We start from the raw sequence: 23,889 nt of genomic DNA on the forward strand, positions 1-23,889 counted from the left end.
TCGAGCCTCCGTGCTCAAAAAGTGATATGTATTCACCCATGGTATGAGGGTAACCATGCCCGAGCTCACCTAGAAGCTCAAAATGGTTGTCGTGTGATGTGTGCATGAGCGATGCACGTGTGAGGTGCATGTGCATGGGTTGGTTCCCACCCGAACTTTTACGTAAATCGGTCTCAGTGGTTTCGCTGTGAGCGACTCGGCTCAAAATGGACTAGGTGTCTAAGATGGTAGACACGCGCACACATGATTGGTTGATGGACACTCCAATGTATCATTGAGGGGGAGTGTTGAGAGGTAGCGATTGCGGTTGTGCAATGCTACATTGATATGGGTGATGAATGATGGCTGAGTTGTGGAACACCTCGATTAAGAGGGGGTGTTGAGAGATGTAATCGTGGTGTTGTGTGTATGTGGGAAAGCACCCTAGAGGTGCAAGATATTGTGGCAAGATAAGAATGCCACATGTAATATTGCATGGTGTGTGAGAGTTGACCAAAAGAGTGGGTAATGGAAAAGGTAAAGGAGAAGTTTGACAGATGGAAAGGATACCAACAAAATCTAATCTAGCGGGAAAATGCATGGTGCTCAAACACCATTTCCTACAACTATATACTTCTTCTCGTGTTGGAAACCTTCTCAAAGGAACATCAAAGGGCTTCAGACATTATGTAGAAATTTCCTATAGGCGAGAGATGCTAATAAATACAAAATCCCAAAGGTTGCTTGGACATACTGCACTCAACCCAAATAGAAGGGGGGATTGAAATCCCAAATGTGGAGGATCTAGCCAACAGATTGGCTGTTAAATGAATTATAAGAAGCTTGATTCACCTTGATTCGAATTGGGCAATCCTAATGCATAGAAATCTGGGTGGACATAAATTGTCTTTGATGCCTCAATGGAAAAACCTCTCGCTCCTCCCATTGTTCTTCAGCCCGATCTAAATCAAACCCACAGGCTCTCATCTAGTCAAAAGTACGTGGGTTGCATGGAACAGAGTCAGAGAATCAGTATGTCTATCCAAGGTTGCAAGGAAAGCGGCATGTCTTTTTCATCTAGACTCCATATGGTTCTCACTTTGCCTGGGTGACTGTGTGGATGAACACAATCAGAAGAGAGCTCACAAATTATCAAAGAAAGGAATACAATGCTGGGGAGATGGATGAGACTTCACTACACAGAAGTAGATTGTACCTGAACACAATCAGAAGAGAGCTCACAAATTATCAAAGAAAGGAATACAATGCTGGGGAGATGGATGAGACTTCACTACACAGAAGTAGATTGTACCTAAACGTTGTACCTAGAACGGTTAATGCAGATTTTTAGACTCAATAGAGATGATATGCTTTTCCTCTAGTCCAGACTAACCAAGTGGGACCCTAACAACTCTGCACTCATCCAATGCAGCAGTGCCTTACGTTGGATGCCTCTCATTGGTCTCATTCTAGTACTCTTCTACCCATCCCCCCTTGTCATTTTCAAAGGTATGTTGTGCACGTTAGGTTGAATGCTAAATAGAACCTGCTTTGGGTTATGAAGCAATGGGACTTCAGATTCTCCAAAATATGATCTTCTATAATTCCCTCTAAGAAGTCAATATTGTTGTGGCTAATCATGACTGTGGACAAATTCTAGAGCCAAAAAAATTGGAATTGGAGATGGGATTCGCACCAGATGCAGTTAAGAAGAGGCGACAATACCCCACCTCTTTTTCTCATGCAAATTCAATAAAACTCTCCTAGAGCTAGTGCAACAATGTCTTTCCCCTATCAAGAAAACATAATTTACGTGGAAGGAAATCTTACTTGGGGACTTTACTGGATGCTCACCTGAGCTATGGAATACAATTAGGGCAGAATATATTTGGTGTATCTAGATAATGTGCAATTATTTGGTATTTCATAATGTAGATTTACATAAATTTCCAAGCCTGAGGTATGCTCTGTGTGTGTAGATGAGGATGATTCTCAAAGTAGACAACACTGCGTGTCGTACTCAACAATCCAAGATTGAGATTGAGGAAGCACTGGCTCTACGAGGAAAAGATTCGGAGCATCAGAGTGGATTGGACAAGATAGGAACAAGAGTGGACGGAAGTTGGAAGAAGAAGATGCTGAATTGGCCCGATTTATCTTGGATCTGATGGATGTGAAAAACTTCATACAAAACTATCTTTGAGTTAAGCTTCTCTCAGAAATCTTGGTTGGATTAGAGTTCTTGTTTTGTGAATAATACAAATCATCTCGTTTTGATTTTTTTTTTAAGGAAAAAAATCAAATTTAGGCTAATGTTCAGTTGAGAAGAGCATGTTCATGCAGGGAATAACCAAAATAAAAAATAGAGTTGAAGGATAAAAAAACAAAATAAGGGAACATTTACACTGAACTAGAGTCGATAGAAGGGTATACGACACCACGCGAGCTGTTACTGAAAGAATTGAGCCAAACAAGACACAAAATTGGGAAAAAAGAACTAAAACCAAGCTTATCTGACCATCACACCAAGAACCAAAATCGACAAAAAAATGAAACTCACAAACAATTGTCCAAGAAACTCAAACACTAGACCATCACACGAACGTCAAGGTGCATAGGCCATGTTTGTCTATACGACACAATCCGGACAAAAAAATTGGGCCAATTAGCCTTAAAATGTGTCACCACTCGAGTACACATGAGCACCAAATGGTCAAACATAAGGTCAAATTTGCTAACGAAGATTGGAAAAATTTGGCAAAAAGACACTCAATCCACACAAACAAAGCGAGATTAAAACTCACAAGAAGCCAAAAAGAGCATAAGAAACATCACAAAAAAAGCTATTAGAACTAAGCCAAACCATGCAATAGGCATGACGACTGACTTGGATTCAAGATATTCTAACCACTTGACAACAAAGAAGAACATAAGTTGCTAGCGTTAGAAGATGTGGAACACCCTAAAAGAATGTTGTCATACTATTATAGCAACAACAAACTCTGAGATCTGATCTTTGTAGATAGAAGAGACAATAATTGGATCAAGATTCGGGAAATAGCTCACCTAAGCACAATGACCATTGAGTGGGTAGAAGTGGAGCCATACAAAGACCCATGCATCGAAGTGGCCTATAAGGACACGAGGGAGAAATCTACATGCCATCTTTAGACAACGAATTACAAGAGCTCATAATATACCATCGGGATGATGAGAATAAGCAAAGCTCTCCCTACAAGATATTGCCACAAATCAAAATCAACTTGAAGATGAAAAGAAGCGAGTGATGTACAAGATATTGCCACAAACCAAGATCAACTTGAAGATGAAAAGAAGGGAGTGATCGCTGTGGAGCAACCTTTGCAATTAGGTCTGTGATGGTAGGTGCATTAAGCTTCCAGTAGTCTACACGTTCTGCGCTTCATATTTTTTTTAGGCAACCAAGATCAACTTGAAGATGAAAAGAAGGGAGTGATGATTATGGAACAACCTGTGCAATTTGGTTTGTGATGGTGGCTGCATTAAGCGTCCAGTAGTCTACACACTCTGAGCTTCATATTTTTTTAAGGCACAATGACTATGGGTAATACCCAAGTTTCCTTCTCCACACATGAAACCTTGAGGAGCCTACCTTTCTCTTCATTTACTTGTTTACCTTGGGTAGCCTAAGATGCTTGCAAAGAAAGCAAGCATTGAGAGCAACCCACTTGGCACACTAAAAATAGCCTCCCTAAAGCCCATAACAATAAAAGCCAACCTTAATAAAGGCATGGTCTAAAACTTCATTATTGCCCTCGCTTTCCAGATCGTTCAAGAACCAATTCCCGTTCTCTGCAAAGAATTTGGAGAAGGCGGCAGCATCGGAGCTATCTGCCCGCCGAAGGTCCTACTATTCGATCGTTGTGGAACATAGTCTCCGAATTGAATCCAAGATCTTGCTTTTCCATCGCCATCTGCTATTGTTCCATCGCTATGGAACACAGTCTCTGGATCGAGTCCAAGACCTTACTTTTCCATTGCTATCTACTGAAAGTCTTGCTTTTCCATCATTTCCGTCTCGTCGAAGCTATCTGCGTGAAGTCTTGCTGTTACATCACTGTGGAACACAGTCTCCGGATCGAATCCAAGACCTCCAGCATCATCAATATCCTGGTACTCTCTTCCGCCGATGTAAATGATTTTGAGGCAGGCATAAGTAGTAGGATTGTGCTCAATGATGACAAGCTTGCCTCCTCGATGTGTACCTCCGCCGGCCTCATTTTCAAAGTAGCAGCTCCATCATCTCTTCTGGCATGCTCACATTTCCCAGCTTGGTTTTCCAATACTTCAACACCTCCTAATTCCCCGTAGCAAGCGATGAAAGTTTGTCTATCGGCCGGCTAAAACCACCTTGATCCGTCGCCTCTTCTAATCACCTACACTAAGATGGGCATGTTAATTAATATATCGCCTTCTCTTCTTATATGTTATTATTGCCCAATTTAGACTAAAGTTTTCAGCGCCCCTTCTGACATCGTTTGATTGAAACGAAAAGCTAATGGTGCATACAAGAAGCTGGACTCTAAGGTGTTGGTTGGTGAAAATCTTTACCTTGGGTAGCCTAAGATGCTTGGAGGATAGCAAGCATCGAAAGCAACCCACGTGGCACACTAAAAATAACCTCCCAAAATCCCACAAAAACAAAATCCAACCTTAGTAAAGCTAAGCACACAACACTCGTGGTAAAAAATGTGTGGCGAGGCAGGCAACAAGCTGAATAAAGTTAAAATTGGTTTCACAATGTCTATGGAGGCAGAAACGCTGAAAATCTGTGGAGGTGGAAACGCTAGCGTATCGTCTGTGGAGGAGGAGCCATCATGTATCATCTGTGGAGGTGAAAACGCTGGTGATGGAGATTATCACAGAGGCGGATGAGCTTCCTATCCTAGTCTTGCGACCTTCCACTCTTGTTGCAGGGCGGCACAAGTATAAAGTCTAGTCATCAATGATGATGCAACCACCGCAGAGAGGAGTACAACGTTTCGCGGTTGGCCTCTCCAACCTTAACTACTATGCTCCTCTCGTTGTAGATGCTCTATTGAAGGATCTAACGACGGGCAAATATTGCATCCTTTGCGGTTCACGACAAAGCACGAAGAGAACCTTTGTTATGGTTGCCATAAATAGGCTATGGAAGGAGTCACAACAACACTGTGTGTACACCTTGGAGTCTAGCTTCTTGTATGCACCATTAGCTCTTGGTGTACACCTTGGAGTCTAGCTTCTTTTAGTGTGAATGATGCTGATGAAAGCCAGGATCAGCAGAGGCTTTGGGCTTGCTTGTGTGACCACCTTCACCTCGTAGGCCACTGATGTGCAGATCATCTCCCTCTTCTTGAAGGATATTGCTTACCCCCATTACGATCGTCTCATCAATGAAGCGGATTCTCTCATTAATTTGCCTCGCACAAGTTGTCTTGGTGCATAAACGCAAGTAGACACTCTCTCTCTAATGCTCTAAAGCTTGCAAAACAAGATAGTTTTTTTAAAATTATTTTAGCATTTTTTGTGTGAGTGCTTAGGTAGCATACTTTGTGTAGTGTAGAGTATATTTGAAATGCTCGAATTTAAAAGCATACTTGGAAGCAATGCTAGACTGACATCCATAATCGATGAGCTTGAAGCTTGTTCTTATGTTCGATGGGGATTCAAAAGTACCCCGCAAATTTGAAAATTACAAATTCATTACCACATTTGAAAATGAGTTTTGTATAATGAATCAATACGTAGGACTAATGGCCGCCTTCAACACCGAAGGTGTTTTGGTCCACTTTCGATATCGAAAGTGCTATTTGGGAAATGGGGGAAGGGCACGTTCTCCTATGTTTATAAAAAATTGGGGAGGACTATGCCAACTCCCTGCCATACTTTATGTATGGTTTTTTTAAATTTTGCTTCACTCACACAAACAAGTACGAAAATAATATGACTTGATGAATGATGTGTAACTCAGATTCAAATATGGTAATGAATTTGGAATTATTTACCTTGTGATGTACTCTAAGATCTCTGTTGATGTCCTCACGTCGAATATAATCATAGGCTTGATGTTCATGCTCGTTCACACACACACACACACACACACACATCATCATCATCAAAACCAGGTGCACTCCATGCTTTGAAGCTTGCAAAACAAGATTGTTTTTTTTAAAGCAATGCTAGATTGGCATCCGCAAATGGATGAGCTTCAAACCTCTTCTTATGTTCGATGGGGACTCAAAATTACCTCGCAAATTAGAAAATTACAAATTCATTACCACAATTGAAAATGAGTTTTGTATCATGAATCAATACGTAGAACTAATGGCCGCCTTCAATACTGAAGGTGTTTTTGGTCCACTTTCGATATCGAAAGTGCTATTTGTTGGGAAACGGGGGAAGGGCATGTTCTTCTATGTTTATAAAATTTTGGGGAGGAATGTGCCAACTCCTAGCCATACTTTATGTATGGTTTTTTTTTAAAACTTCACTCACACAAATGAGCACGAATATCCTATGACTTGATGCATGACGTATAACTTAGATTCAAATGTGGTAATGAATTTGGAATTATTTATATTGCAATGTACTCCGAGATCTCTATCGATGTCCATCGATTCCTCATAGGCTTGATGCTCATGCTCGTTCGAGCTCTATAAGCTGTTCATATAAACTTGAGAAAGACACACATACGAAGAGGACATGCTGTAGAAATGGTAAGGGTTGTAGTGTCAATCTTCATTCAAGTGCTTCAAGATGTTTATAGCAGGTTTGGTTGGTTGGTGGTACCAGTTCGGAGCTGTTCAAACGACTAGAGCTGGCCAACCTCCAGTGGGCGACCACCAAGAGGTTTAAAGGGGAGTTCAGGCCACGTGGAAAGTATCCTAGCCAGTCAAATCATTGGCTCCACTACATTAACATAGGAGAATTTAAAATGAACACGTATATAATCGCCAAAAAACAAAGAAGGAACTAAAACTGGACTGGAGCTCACCGGCTATATGTAGCTAGCCAATTCCAAGTGAAGTCTTGAACATGTACTAGTGGACCACCCCTAGTTAATCCACAGCTGGCCTGAACTGCAAAAGGCTCCTCCAGGACGACCAATGCAGCCCCCGTAGTCTCGTGTGAACAGCTCCCAGTTCCAAGTGAAGTCTTGAACATGTACCAGTGGACCACCCCTAGTTAATCCACAACTGGCATGAACTGCAAAAAGCTCCTCCAGTGGACAAACCAGTGCAGCCCCTGTAGTCTCATGTGAACAGCTCCTTAGACTCTCGACCACCAACCTCCAGTCCGAGTCTAGTCTTCAACTCCCAGCCACCAAGCTCCAGCCTCTAGTCTTTAGCCAAACATACTACGGAGCTGTTCACGCGAGGCTGGTGGGAGGTTGGAGGCTAGCTGCCCTCCATTCAGTTCACACCACCAAAATGCAAACAATTGGTTGCCCTCCAATGGGTGGCAAATGCGGCCCCTACAAAAACTGGCTGGTCAGATCTACCACCATCCCAACATTCCATTTACATTTTAATTTTTGCAGGTTTTTAACAGCTTTTGAAGGTCCTAGCTAATGACTACTTGATAATTTAAAATAAAATGCATTTTTTATATATTAAATGCAGTCCAACCACTCCTCCTCACGTGAACCCAAAGCCCACTGAAGGCAGTGTGGCAGCAAGGCCACTGGTGGGCGATTGTGTGGGTGGCGTGAACACCTACATTTCTTCCCCCTATTCTTGAACTCTGGCATCTGGTCTGATTTTGAATTTGGCCTCCTCTGCATCTGATTTACCTCAACTTTTTAATCCTCCCTTCTCAAACTCTCCCCTTTCTCCTTCCCTTTTCTGGACTGTTTCTTCACTTCTTTCTCCTGCGTAGGCACAACTCCTTTAGTGCCAGCTATCAGACCTATAGTTACCCTTGGATTGGGATTTAAGTCTACCTATTTACCATTTTTGCTACTACTGGTCACTCTAGGTCTGTTTCAATGGAATAATGGCCGCCTTAGCCTAGCCTAGGTAAAGAGATAATGAGGGTGACGACCCAAGAGATCCCACCACCACCAAAACCAAAAAATGAGCCCAAAGCTATATAGGCCCATGGCTAAGATAGCACCAAAATTTGATCTAAGGCTAAACCGTCGCTAGCCCAAAAGCAGAGCCTAAACTAGTGGCTCTCCTAGCACCTAAAGTTGAGTCTACGCTTAAAGCAGAGCCCAAGGCTAGTAGATCCGAAGACTCCAGTCAACAAACCGGAGTCCAAGCCTGTGCCTAAGGCCCTAAACCTAAGCTTTTAGAGCCAAAACCCATTGCCCCCACATTAAACTAATCTGTGCTTAGAGGACGAGCCTACGCGTGAACCCACGAAACCATCAGTTCAAACCTAAATTCCGGGGTGATAAGAAAAAGCATGTCAGCTTCTTTAAAGGTAACATGTGGATGAGGAATATGTCCCCTCGGAAGCAGGCTCATCGAGACTGATTAACTGGCTAGCAACTCTCTCAGTTCTCAATGTCCCCGAGCCATGCAGAACCACATTTGTTGATCCTATCACTCTCTGGGCAATCAACTCCTCCTTTGCTCCCCATGAGGAATGTGGCAAAACTGCCGCGCCCGCCCTCCAAACTAGTTGGCAAATACCATAACACACCAAAGTTTGGCCAAGTAGTAGACTTTGTGTACATTCACAATGGCTCTGACACATCGTATCTGAGAGTTGCTATTATTAAGCAAGGCCATGCCACCTATACAAGAGGAGGTGAAGTTATTGCCAGAGGCCATCATAGTGCCCTAAAAACCCCTAGACCTGATTGCACATACTACATGTGTCCCAAGAGAAAAAAAACAAGGGATTCTAGCACACCATCATGGTGCCGAATCCCAATTTAATAGGCCCTCCAAAGTTAGATATGCATCACAGCACCATAGTATTGTCTGGCACAGTAGGCCCTCCTAAGTCAGATATGCATCACGGCGCCATAGAATTGTCTGGCCGACCAGGCAATTCTGTGGTGCTGTACTGCATATCTAACTTCGGAGGGCCTACAAGTACTCCCTAGGGCAGTGGCTCCACCGGCTCTCTCATCTGGGCCGTCGTTTCTTTATACTAGCACAGGTTGTTGGGCTCTATATCAGCTTCCGAGAGGTCCACTTTATCCAGACCAACAGCTTGAAAATCCATCTCTCTCTCAAAGCTAAGATCTCACTCTTCTTCTCCACCGGTTGTGGCTGGAGCTCTAGATGTAGTGACTTTAGCTCTGGACTTGCCACTTCTCTTTCTTCTTTATCTTTGTTCTCTGAATCATCCTCCTTGGCCTTATCATATGAGACCAGGGAAATAGAAGCTTTTATGTTATGGTGCACTACGTTACTTTTGAAGGCCTTGAAGAAATCATCTCCTTCTCTCGCAACTTCATTGATCTCCTCCATTGTGGAGAGGTGCTCATCCTTGGACTCCACCATCTTTGCTTAGGCTTGATTGTTCAGCTTTTTCAGCACGTTGAGGTAAAGAAGGCAAATGCCCTTTGGTGAGTAAGCCTCCTTCAGTATCCCGGCTGCCAAATGATGATACACCTTCTCCACTTTATGCCACTGCCTTTAGCCTTTCGCATTGCCTTGAGAAAGAACACCATACCTAGGCAGTTACACACAGGCTGGAAACAGATACATGTAAGAGAGCGAACGGTTCTATGTTATTAAATGAATGGGCATATTACATCTCTATATTATCTTAAGGAAGAGTTTCACAAAGGTGCCACGTGGCAAGAATTTGGAGGTTCGGGAAGAAGAGGAAGAGGTTTGAGGAGGTATCCATATAGAATTTGATTTTGGAAGCCTCAAAAGACGTGCGAAGCACGGGTTCCCAACTAGTATTTTATAAGTCGTATTGAGGTGTGCACAAAAAATGAAATGGATCAAGGTCAATTCTTCCTTGGGCCATCACTCATTCAATTGTAAGCTCAAAAGTTATTTTGCTTGGTTCATCACCATCATATATTTTTGTTTTTCACTCGAGGTTTCATCATCCAAGTCTAAGCTTGACTCTTCACCACCTAGCGATTTTGGCTCTTAGCTCAACAATCTGTGTATCTCGACTCTCTAGCTGCCATTTGAACTTCGTCGCTTGAGCATCCTGCCTTTGCACATTCTGTTTAGCTCTCAAAAGCAGCCTCTTTTATTCTTAGGCCTTTTGCTAGGCTATGGTTAGTTGGTCTTCTACAACAGGGTCAACAGCTGCTGCTATGTTTGGAGGAGATGCTATGGTTGGAGCAAGTGGGTACTTAGAGAAAATTTTATAGTATGACTTGTGTAAACGGAAGCAAGGCAAGCTACTATTTGTGGGATAACTTTTTGCCTGAAGCAATTTACTCTAGAGATCTACAATGTTTGGAGGAGAAGTGATGTGGCTCTACTAGTTTGCTATGGTGATAGCAAGAATGACAACAGGCATTTAAGTAAAATCTAGAGGCTTCTAGCCTTGGAACAACATTCAAATTTCATAGGTTTGATGGTGGCTCATGGGCTTTCTTTGCTATCTTGGTAGGTGTGCACCTCCTCACTACCCCGAAATGTGTGGGCTTATGTCTGTTAGACTTTTTTTGAAACTATTAAGGGTAGTTAGGGTTACCTTGACTTCTCATATCCCCCATAAGTATGGTGGCTCCATAGTTCCCATGCTATCCCTTGCATCAATAAGAAGAGCAAGCATAATGATAGTGGAATACATCATGTGTTATGGGCAATTGAAGTTGGTGGTGTCTAGGGCACGATGGTGATTCTGAGGACGATGATCACAGCAATAGATGCAGCACGCAAGGGCACCACATCAACAACAACCGATGGCGTGGGTGTAACAGAAGCATTAGCTCACAAGATGGCACAAGCGTTGGTGATGGAGCTCTCTCTCTCTCTCTCTCTCTCTCTCTCTCTCTCTCTCTCTCTCTCTCTCTCTCTCTCTCTCTCTCTCTCGGTGTGCTCAATAGGTTTGAATGAGCCCAAAGCTCATAACCTTAAGTCATCTCATGACTTCGAGAGGTCAATTGGTCGGCATTGCTGACTTTGGCATGTCTTTGATCTATTTAGAGGAGTGTTAATGGCTCTGCAACATACATATGAAGATTAATAGGTGTTCTGTCCTGAGCTCTGGCCTTCTTCTGATCAGTGTTCGAAAATAATTATTTTTTTAAAGTTTACAAAACCTTCACCTACAAATCTAAGAAATTATCAATAAAGAATTTTTTTAATTTGAAGTTTTTTTTTATAACCTCTCAAAATTTACAAGTATTTATACTTTTAAATTTTAATTTTGAAGGTATTTTTTCAAATTTTGAAGGTACATTTTCAATGTACCTGGGTTTTTTTTGCACACTACTTATGATCCAGTATAAGGGCAAGGCAAGTGACTTTGCTCCAACTGCAGTAGGTTTGATGATGTGGCGTTGCTTCGTTCGGAGTTATCTTAAAAGTGACTTATTGAGAGCAATGACTGAGTTGCTATGTTTGGAGTGAGTTTGTCTTCCATTCTTTTTCTTTTCACATTGTTTACTTGTCTTCTCTTTTTAAAGTTTTTATCTTTTTGATTTTATTGCCTAAGGTATTATGTATATATAGGGGCATCGCCCCTCAAAGGTTTTCTTCTACAGCTGACCATAGTGGCTTTGCCACACAGCTATCTTTATCTTTGAAATGTCTTAGCACTGCCTCCCAAGCTTGGGTGGTTTTCTCCTTGAAAGATGATGTAATGCATTCCGCCAAGACTTTTCCTTCGTTTGTCATTGATATATATCAATGCTTGAGGAATAGTTGTAGAGGTTGATGGCTCCTTGGAGCGCCCCCTCTCTAGTTCTGACACTCTTCTTTGCTAGATTCACAAGCTGTCTTGCCTTAGGGGCTTTTGAAATTGCGTCTTGTGCTAGAGTGTGTGCATGTAAATTTCTCTTTTGAAACAATTTGTCAAAAGGAAAATGCCCATTTTTCACTTTTGGGATAGTTCTTGTGTGTGTGTGTGTGTGTGTGTGTGTGTGTGTGTGTGTGTGTGTGTGTGTTTGAGAAGTGATTTATTCACAATTTTAGCAAACAAATTTCAATTTGAGGGCTAAAATTGATAAATTTTAGCAATTATCGTGTGGATTTGAAACCATACACCATTTTGCATTTACACTCACAATAGTGTGTGTGTGAGTTTTAAAGTCTAGATTTGTTCTACTATAAGCTGAGATCTTGCATCAATGTGGATTCAACAGGCAAGCTTGGTACAGGTAAACCAGCAACTATTTTGTTTTGGTATTTTCTCCATTTGCATAGCTGGATATGGTATCTAGTGGGTTGAGAATAGGTTTTGTGTTTGCCCCCTCATGGCATTCTCAATGAGTAGGCAACCTCCGGGAGCTCCATACCTCTTATTTCGCACGAGTTTGGCACTGCCCACATAACCTTATAGATGAGATCACATATTGCTATGAAACGATGCATGCCTCTATATTTGAGACCCATTGTTGGCACATAGATGCCATAGTAGTGATAGTGACTCTCCAAAAAGAGCATATCCTCTCTGGCACAGATTGCTCCTAACAGTGAATCATGAAAAATGACAATGAGTCATGAGTTGCATATGCAACAGGCTATCTTGATTTTTCACTAGTCCTAAATATTGATCAATTTTATAATCTTTTAGAGACATTAAAGAGAATAATTTTTATAACTTTTACAAAATAAGCATAGTTCAAACTTCTTTTAAAAAATGTACCTTTTCATGTCAAATAACAAAATGGAAAAAACAAGGTCAATGACAAGATCTAATATTCTTTAAAAATACTAATAATTCACGCATGTCAAGGATAAACACACTCAGCACCAAAATTGAGCATGAAACATCTTTGAGTGAGTGCAAAAAATCTAGTGATCGATTTTTCCAATGATAATATTGAAACATGGATTTTGTGTGTTAAATTCAAGAAGCCAGTAGAGCACAACTTTCTCAACAAACAAAAAAAATAGCTCTTTATTATCATTGCAAGTTTTAAGCATATACGTAGCTAGGACAAAGAAAATACCATTATATAATTTTATGATATCGTATAAAAATAAAAGGTACTATGCAACATGTTATTAAACTAGAGAGCTACAATCTTAATGACATAAACTGAATTTTGAGGTATGGAATGCTAGAGATGCATGAGATAGACATTACTTCTGTTAGGGTAGGTGGCTTTGCATCTTAGTCATCTCAAGATAGGAGGAGGTTGGTCGAGATCTTTTTGGATCTCTTGAGGTATGTTTGTGCCTCAAGCCTTATGAATGAATGATCCTATGAAGCAAAGTTTTCTTATGTAGCATGTGATTGTCTCGTTACTATGTTGATGTGCCTTTAAAAGATGTAAGATAATAAAGGGGTCTTATTTAGGACGTAACTAAAGGTGAGGGTTTTGAATATAACTAAAAATAAATGACTAAGGTTAGAAGGTTTGGGTTGCCACCCTTTGTCGGGTCTGAAAGACTTCCACCCTTTGCCACCCTTTGTCGGGGGGGCTGACGACGATGATGGTTATCCAACGACGCATAAAAGAATGTGAGGATTTGACTCTCTCTCTCTCTCTCTCTCTCTCTCTCTCTCTCACATGCAAGCCAAGCGTATATCACAGACTTTTAACTTGTGCTACTGCATAATGTAGATTCCCTTTCTCTTTGTCTGTCCCTCTCTCTCTTGTATCAATAGGTGATAAAATTAACGTTGAATTATATCTTGTTCAAAACACTAAGCGACATGCAAAGCATGTCGAAGATCTTCACACACACACACACACACTCCACATGACGTGTATACAATCTATATGATTAGCACACAATATGTGATTAGCACTTCTTTACATGTGATTTTACATTTCCCTTTGCAACCAAATGACATTTATTCTTGAAGACCTCAACATCAGGGTTAAAGTGCACCTACTACAAACCTTGCTTAATCATCTACCCAACAAACACTAAGTTCTTTGTTTCATTAGGCACATTAGACAAGTACTTCATCTTGCCATCCTGCATAGCCAATGGCACAGTCTCGATATGAGCAATAGGATGAGCAGTGTCATACACCATCTCTACATAACCAGATCTATTCAAGTTTTTCATATCTCTAAACCACCACCATGACAGGTCATGTAGTACGAGGCTCCCGAATCCACATACCATACATTATCAGCATTTGTGGATACATCTATGGTAATGAAATTTAGCACGTGCTGCATAATAAATAAATGCTCGTATCTATCTTTAGCCTGCCTGCTTGAAGATGCATAATTGTTTTGCTACAATTTTCCATTCTTTATGTTCTTTTTGCTTCTTGCAAAGAAATGACTTAGTTTGCCGCGATAATAGCAATCTGTATAACCTGCTCCTAACTGCTATCTATTCCAATTGCCACAGCCTCTTTATCTCCCCTTGCCTTGAGATTGGCCTCCTCCACCTATGTATGATTGCTGTTGCATGCTCCACCTGTTGCCTTGAGATTGGCCTCCTCCACCTATGCTCTCTAAAGGAAACTTGAGTCTAACCTCAACCTAGTGGAAGTTCAGAATGACCAATTCCGTGATGGGCAAAGGTTTTTGGGACAATGAGGAGCCTCTAGAGTTGCCTAAAGATAACCCTAGTGTAGTAGAAGTAAAGGCATTCAAGGATTGGAACCAAAGTGCAAGAAAGTTAATATGCTGGCTTTTGATCAGTGTGACGGACACCATGATTGGTCACACACAAGATTGATGCCAACACTCTGGCGATTGCATGGCAAAACCTTGTTAAATATTCCAGACCAATGCAAAGGCAAGGGAAGTTACAGCTAAGGCAAGAGCCGCATATAGTGGAGAAGAAAGATGTTAATCAATGAGTATGCATTGTTGAAGATCAAGGGTATTGTAGAGTCCCTTGGATCTATACCATTCAAGACCTCTATTGCTATTCAGGAGAATGTTCCTAACTTATGAGATTCGGTGTCTATGTAGATGATTGAAGAGAAGTCTCTAGGTGAAGAATCTTCTTCACAAAGTAAGAACACATTAGAACGAGCCTTCTATTTCAATTCACGTAGAGGCAGAGGTAGAGGTCATGGTCGAGGCCAAGGTGGTGGCCGATCAAGAAATCCGAATTATGGACAGCAGCAATAGTCCAATGATTCGATTATATATTTATATATATTTGTGTGTGTGTGTGTGTTGTTATATAATATAAACACTAGTTGTTGGTGGCTAAGCATGTGGATGGTTTTGGAGAAAGCTAACACATTCATATGTGCCAATAAAAGAGTAACTACTAGCCTTTTTTGAGAGAAAGTAGGGTGCATCAGCTTCAATGTGCTTAGGGCCAAGTTGAGCAACCAAGAAAAAAAATGAAAACATGGCTGGCCTTTAGACACAACGAGAATCCCAAAAAGTTAGTTATTCTACGTGGATACCTTCTCATGCCCTTATTTTCCATAATGTTGGGCATTAAAATTTGGTCCTCAACTGTCGAGTGGGCAGCCAATAAAGTTTTTGGATTAAAAGGCTATGTGTAAACGGCCAACATCTCTGTCTCTCATTCGAATTTCAAATATTAACAAACAGAACTGCACCAAATATAATTCTCCTACGGGGGCTTCATCATCAACAGCCGTTCCTTCGGCAAAGCACAGGTGGGAGAAGATAATGCAATTCTTCGTCCTAGGGCCAACAAGTCTCTCTCTCTCTCTCTCTCTCTCTCTCTCTCTCTCTCTCTCTCTCTCTCTCTCTCTCTCTCTCTCTCTCTCTCTCTCTCTCTCTCCATCTCCATTCATCATCGGCGTCTTTTTCTTCTTCACATCAACAGCCAAGAGAATGAGGAAGAAGTCAGAGAGGAAGGTCAAATTTCTTGATCAGAGGACTGGTGTATGGAGCACGTATTTTGAACATGCATTCTCTCATAAAGCTCGAATAGAAAACCTCCTTTGTTTTGGTGGTGATAAAGGAAACCCCATATTTTGGTGAAAATTGGCACGAATGTGATGGTTTATATAAATGACTTGAATGACCCATCATGTTGTTGTATAACACAAAAGATGCAAGAAGGTTATGAGGCAGAAAAGAAATGGAGGAAGTAGCTCGAAGAAGAGAACCTAAATAAGGAGCAGGAGTCTTCCGAGACCATGGTACAACTTTTGATGGGGGGGAGGTGAGGAAGAACACTAGCAAGAGATATTATACACTCTTCTGCGCTACCAGTTTGCTAGTATGACAGAAGGGAGGAAGGACAAGCTGATGTTGCAGAATAATCAGCGCAACTAGGGGCTATTGAGAAGTTACTGGATTATACAGGACAGAGTTCACCTAGTGCTATCAGCTTTGAAGAGGATTGGTCCCTTATAGGTTCGAAAGGGAAGAAACTCTCTGCAAATCGACCTCCTCTCCCAACTTGGCAAGGAGCTGCAGAAAGTATTGGATGGGTAAAAAAGGCTGCAAGGGGATGTGAAAAAGGTGCAGGATGGACAAGAAAAGCTGCAAGATGGATTGAAGAGGTACAAGATGTACAGGAAAAGCTGTAGGATGGACATGAAAAGCGGCACGATGGATTGAAGAAGGTGAATGCATCCCTCTCAATGTATTTTGAATGCTCTTGCCGTTCTAGCTTCTGACTACTCTTGGAGCATAGGCTAGGTTTCCTCAATACGACCTAAAGTTGCATTCCTAGCTACACCTTGCACACTCGAAGGAGTTGATTTACAAAGAGTAGAAAAATAATATACATTTGCTAACCATGATTCCATTCTCAAAACACCTGATTGTGCATGATGAAGTAGCAGATAGTCTTCATCATCATGAGACTTTGCCGAGGTTTCGACCAGTGCTGAACTGGCCTGGTACCATATGCTCTAAAGTTTCACTGACTTCAAGAAATATCCCATCCCTCTATGCGGGCCTACCAAGATTTAAGCACTAATGAAGCAGGCATCAAGGCAATGCGAAAGGTGGTGGCACAAAGTGGAGAAGTGTACCATCATTTGGCGGCCGGGATGCTGAAGGAGGCTTACCCACGAAAGGGCATTTGCCTTCTTTACCTCAACGTGCTGAAAAAGCTAAACAAGCAAGCCCAAGAAAAGATGGTGGAGTCCAAGGATGAGCACCTCAACTCCACAGCCGAGGAGGTCAATGAAACTGCGAGGGAAGGAGAATTTGATGATTTCTTCATGGCCTTCGAAAGGAACGTAGTGCACTATAGCATAAACGCTTCTATCTCCGTGGTCTCATATGATGCAGCCAAGGAGGATGATTCAGAGGACAAAGATAACGAAGAAAAAGAAGTGGCAAGTCCACCCAAAGCCAAAGCCACTAGATCTAGAGCTCCAGCCAACCACAACCAGTGGAGAAGAAGAGTGAGAACTTAGCTTTGAGAGAGAGATGGATTTTCAGCCTGGTTTGGATAAAGTGGTGAGAACTTAGCTTTGAGAGAGAGATGGATTTTCAGCTGCTGGTTTGGATAAAGTGGACCTCTCGGAAGCTGATATAGAAACACCAAAAGAAGCTAAGGTGCTCATCGCCAACCAACAACCTACTGGTACAAAGAAAAGATGGCCCAGATGAGAGAGGTGGTGGAGCCACTTCCCTAAGGAGTACTTTGGTTGTCACAACCACTTAAGCAATCATGAAGCTCATACCCATAAGGGAATACTAATGAGGAAAAAACGAGGACCAATATTTCCACAGCCACTTGGATGATGATTGTGACACAGATTATGCAAAAAAACCAAATAGTCCTGTATTTCATTTTGCTTACTCTATACCATCATATATCAACCAAAGCGGAGGGCAAAAATCCATTGAGGAATGGCTTACCTTGAACAACAGCATCCTTGTTCCTTATTCGACTAGCACAAAACCACATGTAATTATTACTTGTTCACTTCGCTCATTATTTTGGGGGCTAAAAGTAAAAGTAAAGAAATTCCTTGTAAATTTTACAGAGCTCTTGATTCGTATTTCACAAGTTCGTTGCAACATAACACCTCATAACTAGCACTAACATGCAATTAAGATGCCCTCTCGGGAAAATGTTGTAGATGCCAAGGAGACCATCGTCCATGAAAGCTTGCCAAACACAAACTGCCCTAAGGCTCTTTACAAAATATCCCCGGGGACGAAAAAACCCGTAGGACAAAATTCGGTCCATTCCCTGCATCCAAAATATAGAAACATATAGTAGTAGGCCCTCCAAAATTAGATATGCATCACAGCACCATAGTATTTTCTGGCACAGTAGGCCCTCCTAAGTCAGATATGCATCACGGCGCCATAGAGTTGTCTGGCCGACCAGGCAATTCTGTGTGGTGCGGTAATGCATATCTAACTTCGGAAGGCCTACAAGTACTCCCTAGGGCAGTGGCTCCACCGGCTCTCTCATCTGGGCCATCGTTTCTTTATACTAGCACAGGTTGTTGGGCTCTATATCAACTTTCGAGAGGTCCACTTTATCCAGACCAACAGCTTGAAAATCCATCTCTCTCTCAAAGCTAAGATCTCACTCTTCTTCTCCACCGGTTGTGGCTGGAGCTCTAGATGTAGTGACTTTAGCTTTGGACTTGCCACTTCTCTTTCTTCTTTATCTTTGTTCTCTGAATCATCCTCCTTGGCCTTATCATATGAGACCAGGGAAATAGAAGCTTTTATGTTATGGTGCACTACGTTACTTTTGAAGGCCTTGAAGAAATCATCTCCTTCTCTCGCAACCTCATTGATCTCCTCCACTGTGGAGAGGTGCTCATCCTTGGACTCCACCATCTTTTTTTAGGCTTGATTGCCTCAGCTTTTTCAGCACGTTGAGGTAAAGAAGGCAAATGCCCTTTGGTGAGTAAGCCTCCTGCAATATCCCGGCTGCCAAATGATGATACACCTTCTCCACTGTATGCCACCACTGCCTTTAGCCTTTCGCATTGCCTTGAGAAAGAACACCATACCTAGGCAGTTACACACAGGCTCGGATGTAAGAGAGCGAACGGTTCTATGTTATTAAATGAATGGGCATATTACATCTCTATATTATCTTAAGGAAGAGTTTCACAAAGGTGCCACGTGGCAAGAATTTGGAGGTTCGGGAAGAAGAGGAAGAGGTTTGAGGAGGTATCCATGTAGAATTTGATTTTGGAAGCCTCAAAAGACGTGCAAAGCACGGGTTCCCAACTAGTATTTTATAAAGGCTTCATGCCTCTTCACATCTACCCGTGTATAGACACGTGAACTACCATTATTATCCAACACAAGGTGCACCTACGAATGCAACTCTAGGTCGTATTGAGGTGTGCACAAAAAATGAAATGGATCAAGGTCAATTCTTCCTTGGGCCATCACTCATTCAATTGTAAGCTCAAAAGTTATTTTGCTTGGTTCATCACCATCATATATTTCTGTTCTTCACTAGAGGCTTCATCATCTAAGTCTAAGCTTGACTCTTCACCACCTACTAGCGATTTTGGCTCTTAGCTCAACAATCTGTGTATCTCGACTCTCTAGCTGCCATTTGAACTTTGTCGCTTGAGCATGCTGCCTTTGCACATTCTGTTTAGCTCTCAAAAGCATCCTCTTTTATTCTTAGGCCTTTTGCTAGGCTATGGTTAGTTGGTCTTCTACAACAGGGTAAACAGCTGCTGCTATGTTTGGAGGAGATGCTACGGTTGGAGCAAGTGGGTACTTAGAGAAAATTTTATAGTATGACTTGTGTAAATGGAAGCAAGGCAAGCTACTATTTGTGGGATAACTTTTTGCCTGAAGCAATTTACTCTAGAGATCTGCAATGTTTGGAGGAGAAGTGATGTGGCTCTACTAGTTTGCTATGGTGATAGCAAGAATGACAACAGGCATTTAAGTAAAATCTAGAGGCTTCTAGCCTTGGAACAACATTCAAATTTCATAGGTTTGATGGTGGCTCATGGGCTTTCTTTGCTATCTTGGTAGGTGTGCACCTCCTCACTACCCCGAAATGTGTGGGCTTATGTCTGTTAGACTTTTTTTGAAACTATTAAGGGTAGTTAGGGTTACCTTGACTTCTCATATCCCCCATAAGTATGGTGGCTTATGGGCTTTCTTTGCTATCTTGGTAGGTGTGCACCTCCTCACTACCTCGGAATGTGTGGGCTTATGTCTGTTAGACTTTTTTTGAAACAATTAAGGGTAGTTATGGTTACCTTGACTTATCATATCCCCCATAAGTATGGTGGCTCCATAGTTCCCATGCTATCCCTTGCAGCAAATAGAAGAGCAAGCACAATGATAGTGAAATACATCATGTGTTGTGGGCAATTGAAGTGGGTGGTGTCTATTTGCAGGGCACGATGGTGATTCTGAGGACGATGATCAGCAATAGAAGCAGCATGCAAGGGCACCACATCAACAACAACTGGTGGCATGGGTGTAACAGAAGCAATAGCTCACAAGATGGCACAAGCGTTGGTGATGGAGCACTCTCTCTCTCTCTCTCTCTCTCTCTCTCTCTCTCTCTCTCTCTCTCTCTCAGTGTGCTCAATAGGTTTGAATGAGCCCAAAGCTCATAACCTTAAGTCATCTCATGACTTCGAGAGGTCAGTTGGTCGGCATTGCTGACTTTGGCATGTCTTTGATCTATTTAGAGGAGTGTTAATGGCTCTGCAACGTACATATGAAGATTAATAGGTGTTCTGTCCTCCGGAGCTGGCCTTCTTCTGATCAGTGTTCGAAAAAAATTATTTTTTTAAAATTTACAAAACCTTCACCTACAAATCTAAGAAATTATCAATAAAGAATTTTTTTTAATTTGAAGTTTTTTTTATAACCTCTCAAAATTTACAAGTATTTATACTTTTAAATTTTAATTTTGAAGGTATTTTTTCAAATTTTGCTGAACAGGCAAGCCCAAGAAAAGATGGTTGAGTCCAAGGATGAGCACCTCAACTCCACAGCCGAGGAGGTCAATGAAGCTACGAGGGAAGGAGAATTCGATGATTTCTTCATGGCCTTCAAAAGGAACGTAGTGCACTATAACATAAACGCTTCTATCTCCGTGGTCTCATATGATGCAGCCAAGGAGGATGATTCAGAGGACAAAGATAACGAAGAAAAAAAAGTGGCAAGTCCAAAGCCAAAGCCACTAGATCTAGAGCTCCAGCCCCACAACCAGTGGAGAAGAAGAGTGAGAACTTAGCTTTGAGAGAGAGATGGATTTTCAACTACTAGTTTGGATAAAGTGGACCTCTCGGAAGCTGATATAGAAACACCAAAAGAAGCTAAGGTGCTCATCACCAACCAACAACCTACTGGTACAAAGAAAAGATGGCCCAGATGAGAGAGGTGGTGGAGCCACTGCCCTAAGGAGTACTTTGGTTGTCACAGCCACTTAACCAATCATGAAGCTAATACCCATAAGTGAATACTAATGAGGAAAAAACGAGGACCAATATTTCCACAGCCACTTGGATGATGATTGTGACACAGATTATGCAAAAAAACCAAATAGTCCTGTATTTCATTCTACTCACGGAGGGGGAAAATCCATTGAGGAATGGCTTACCTTGAACAACAGCATCCTTGTTCGCTATTCGACTAGCACAAAACCACATGTAATTATTACTTGTTCACTTTGCTCATTATTTTGGGGGTAAAAGTAAAAGTAAAGAAATTCCTTGTAAATTTTACAGAGCTCTTGATTTGTATTTCACAAGTTCGTTGCAACATAACACCTCATAACTAGCACTAACATACAATTAAGATGCCCTCTCGGCAAAATGTTGCAGACGCCAAGGAGACCATCGTCCATGAAAGCTTGCCAAACATAAACTACCCTAAGGCTCTTTACAAAATATCCGAAGGGACGAAAAAACCCGTAGGACAAAATTCGGTCCATTCCCTACATCCAAAATATAGAAACATACAGTAGTAGGCCCTCCAAAGTTAGATATGCACATCACAACACCATAGTATTGTTTGGCACAGTAGGCCCTCCGAAGTCAGATATGCATCACGGTGCCATAGAATTGTCTGGCCGACTAGACAATTGTGTGGTGTTGTAATGCATATCTAACTTCGGAGGGCCTACAAGTACTCCCTAGGGCAGTGGCTTCACCGGCTCTCTCATCTGGGCCATCGTTTCTTTGTATGAGCATAGGTTGTTGGGCTCTATATCAGCTTCCGAGAGGTCCACTTTATCCAGACCAACAGCTTGAAAATCCATCTCTCTCTCAAAGCTAAGATCTCACTCTTCTTCTCCACCGGTTGTGGCTGGAGCTCTAGATGTAGTGACCCTAGCTACGGACTTGCCACTTCTCTTTCTTCTTTATCTTTGTTCTCTGAATCATCCTCCTTGGCCTTATCATATGAGACCAAGGAAATAGAAGCTTTTATGTTATGGTGCACTACGTTACTTTTGAAGGCCGTGAAGAAATCATCTCCTTCTCTCGCAACTTCATTGATCTCCTCCATTGTGGGGAGGTGCTCATCCTTGGCTCCACCATCTTTGCTTAGGCTTGATTGTTCAGCTTTTTCAACACATTGAGGTAAAGAAGGCAAATGCCCTTTGATGAGTAAGCCTCCTTCAGTATCCCGGCTGCCAAATGATGATACACCTTCTCCACTTTATGCCACTGCCTTTAGCCTTTCCCATTGCCTTGAGAAAGAACACCATAGCTAGGCAGTTACACACAGGCTGGGAACAGATACATGCAAGAGAGAGAACGGTTCTATGTTATTAAATGAATGGCCATATCACATCTCTATATTATCTTAAGGCACAAAGGTGCCACGTGGCAAGAATTTGGAGGTTCGGGAAGAAGAGGAAGAGGTTTGAGGAGGTATCCATGTAGAATTTGATTTTGGAAGCCTCAAAAGACGTGCGAAGCACGGGTTCCCAACTAGTATTTTATAAAGGCTTCATGCCTCTTCACATCTACCTGTGTATAGACACGTGAACTACCGTTATTATCCAACACAAGGTGCACCTAAGAATGCAACTTTAGGTCGTATTGAGGTGTGCACAAAAAATGAAATGGATCAAGGTCAATTCTTCCTTGGGCCATCACTCATTCAATTGTAAGCTCAATAGTTATTTTGTTTGGTTCATCACCATCATATATTTTTGTTCTTCACTTGAGGCTTCATCATCCAAGTCTAAGCTTGACTCACCACCTAGCGATTTTTGCTCTTAGCTCAACAATCTGTGTATCTCGACTCTCTAGCTGCCATTTGAACTTCGTCACTTGAGCATCTTGCCTTTGCACATTCTGTTTAGGTCTGACAAGCAGCCTCTTTTATTCTTAGGCCTTTTGCTAGGCTATGGTTAGTTGGTCTTCTACAATAGGGTAAATGACTGCTATGTTTGGAGGAGATGCTACAGTTGAAGCAAGTGGGTACTTAGAGAAAATTTTATAGTATGACGTGTAAACGGAGCAAGGCAAGCTACTATTTGCGAGGTAGCTTTTTGCCTGAAGCAATTTACTCTAGAGATTTGCAATGTTTGGAGGAGAAGTGATGTGGCTCTACTAGTTTGCTATGGTGATAGCAAGAATGACAACAGGCATTTAAGTAAAATCTAGAGGCTTCTAGTATCGGAACAACATTCAAATTTCATAGGTTTGATGGTGGCTCATGGGCTTTCTTTGCTATCTTGGTAGGTGTGCACCTCCTCACTACCCCCCGGAATGTGTGGGCTTATGTCTGTTAGACTTTTTTTGAAACAATTAAGGGTAGTTAGGGTTACCTTGACTTATCATACCTCCCATAAGTATGGTGGCTCCATAGTTCCCATGCTATCCCTTGCAGCAAATAAGAAGAGCAAGCATAATGATAGTGGAATACATCATGTGTTGTGGCAATTGAAGTTGGTGGTGTCTATTTGCAGGGCACGATGGTGATTTTGAGGACGATGATCAGCAATA

This window comes from Cibotium barometz, chromosome 14, assembly GCF_041138505.1.
Source record: "Cibotium barometz isolate CiBa-2024 chromosome 14, ASM4113850v1, whole genome shotgun sequence".
Classification (NCBI taxonomy): Eukaryota; Viridiplantae; Streptophyta; class Polypodiopsida; order Cyatheales; family Cibotiaceae; genus Cibotium; species Cibotium barometz.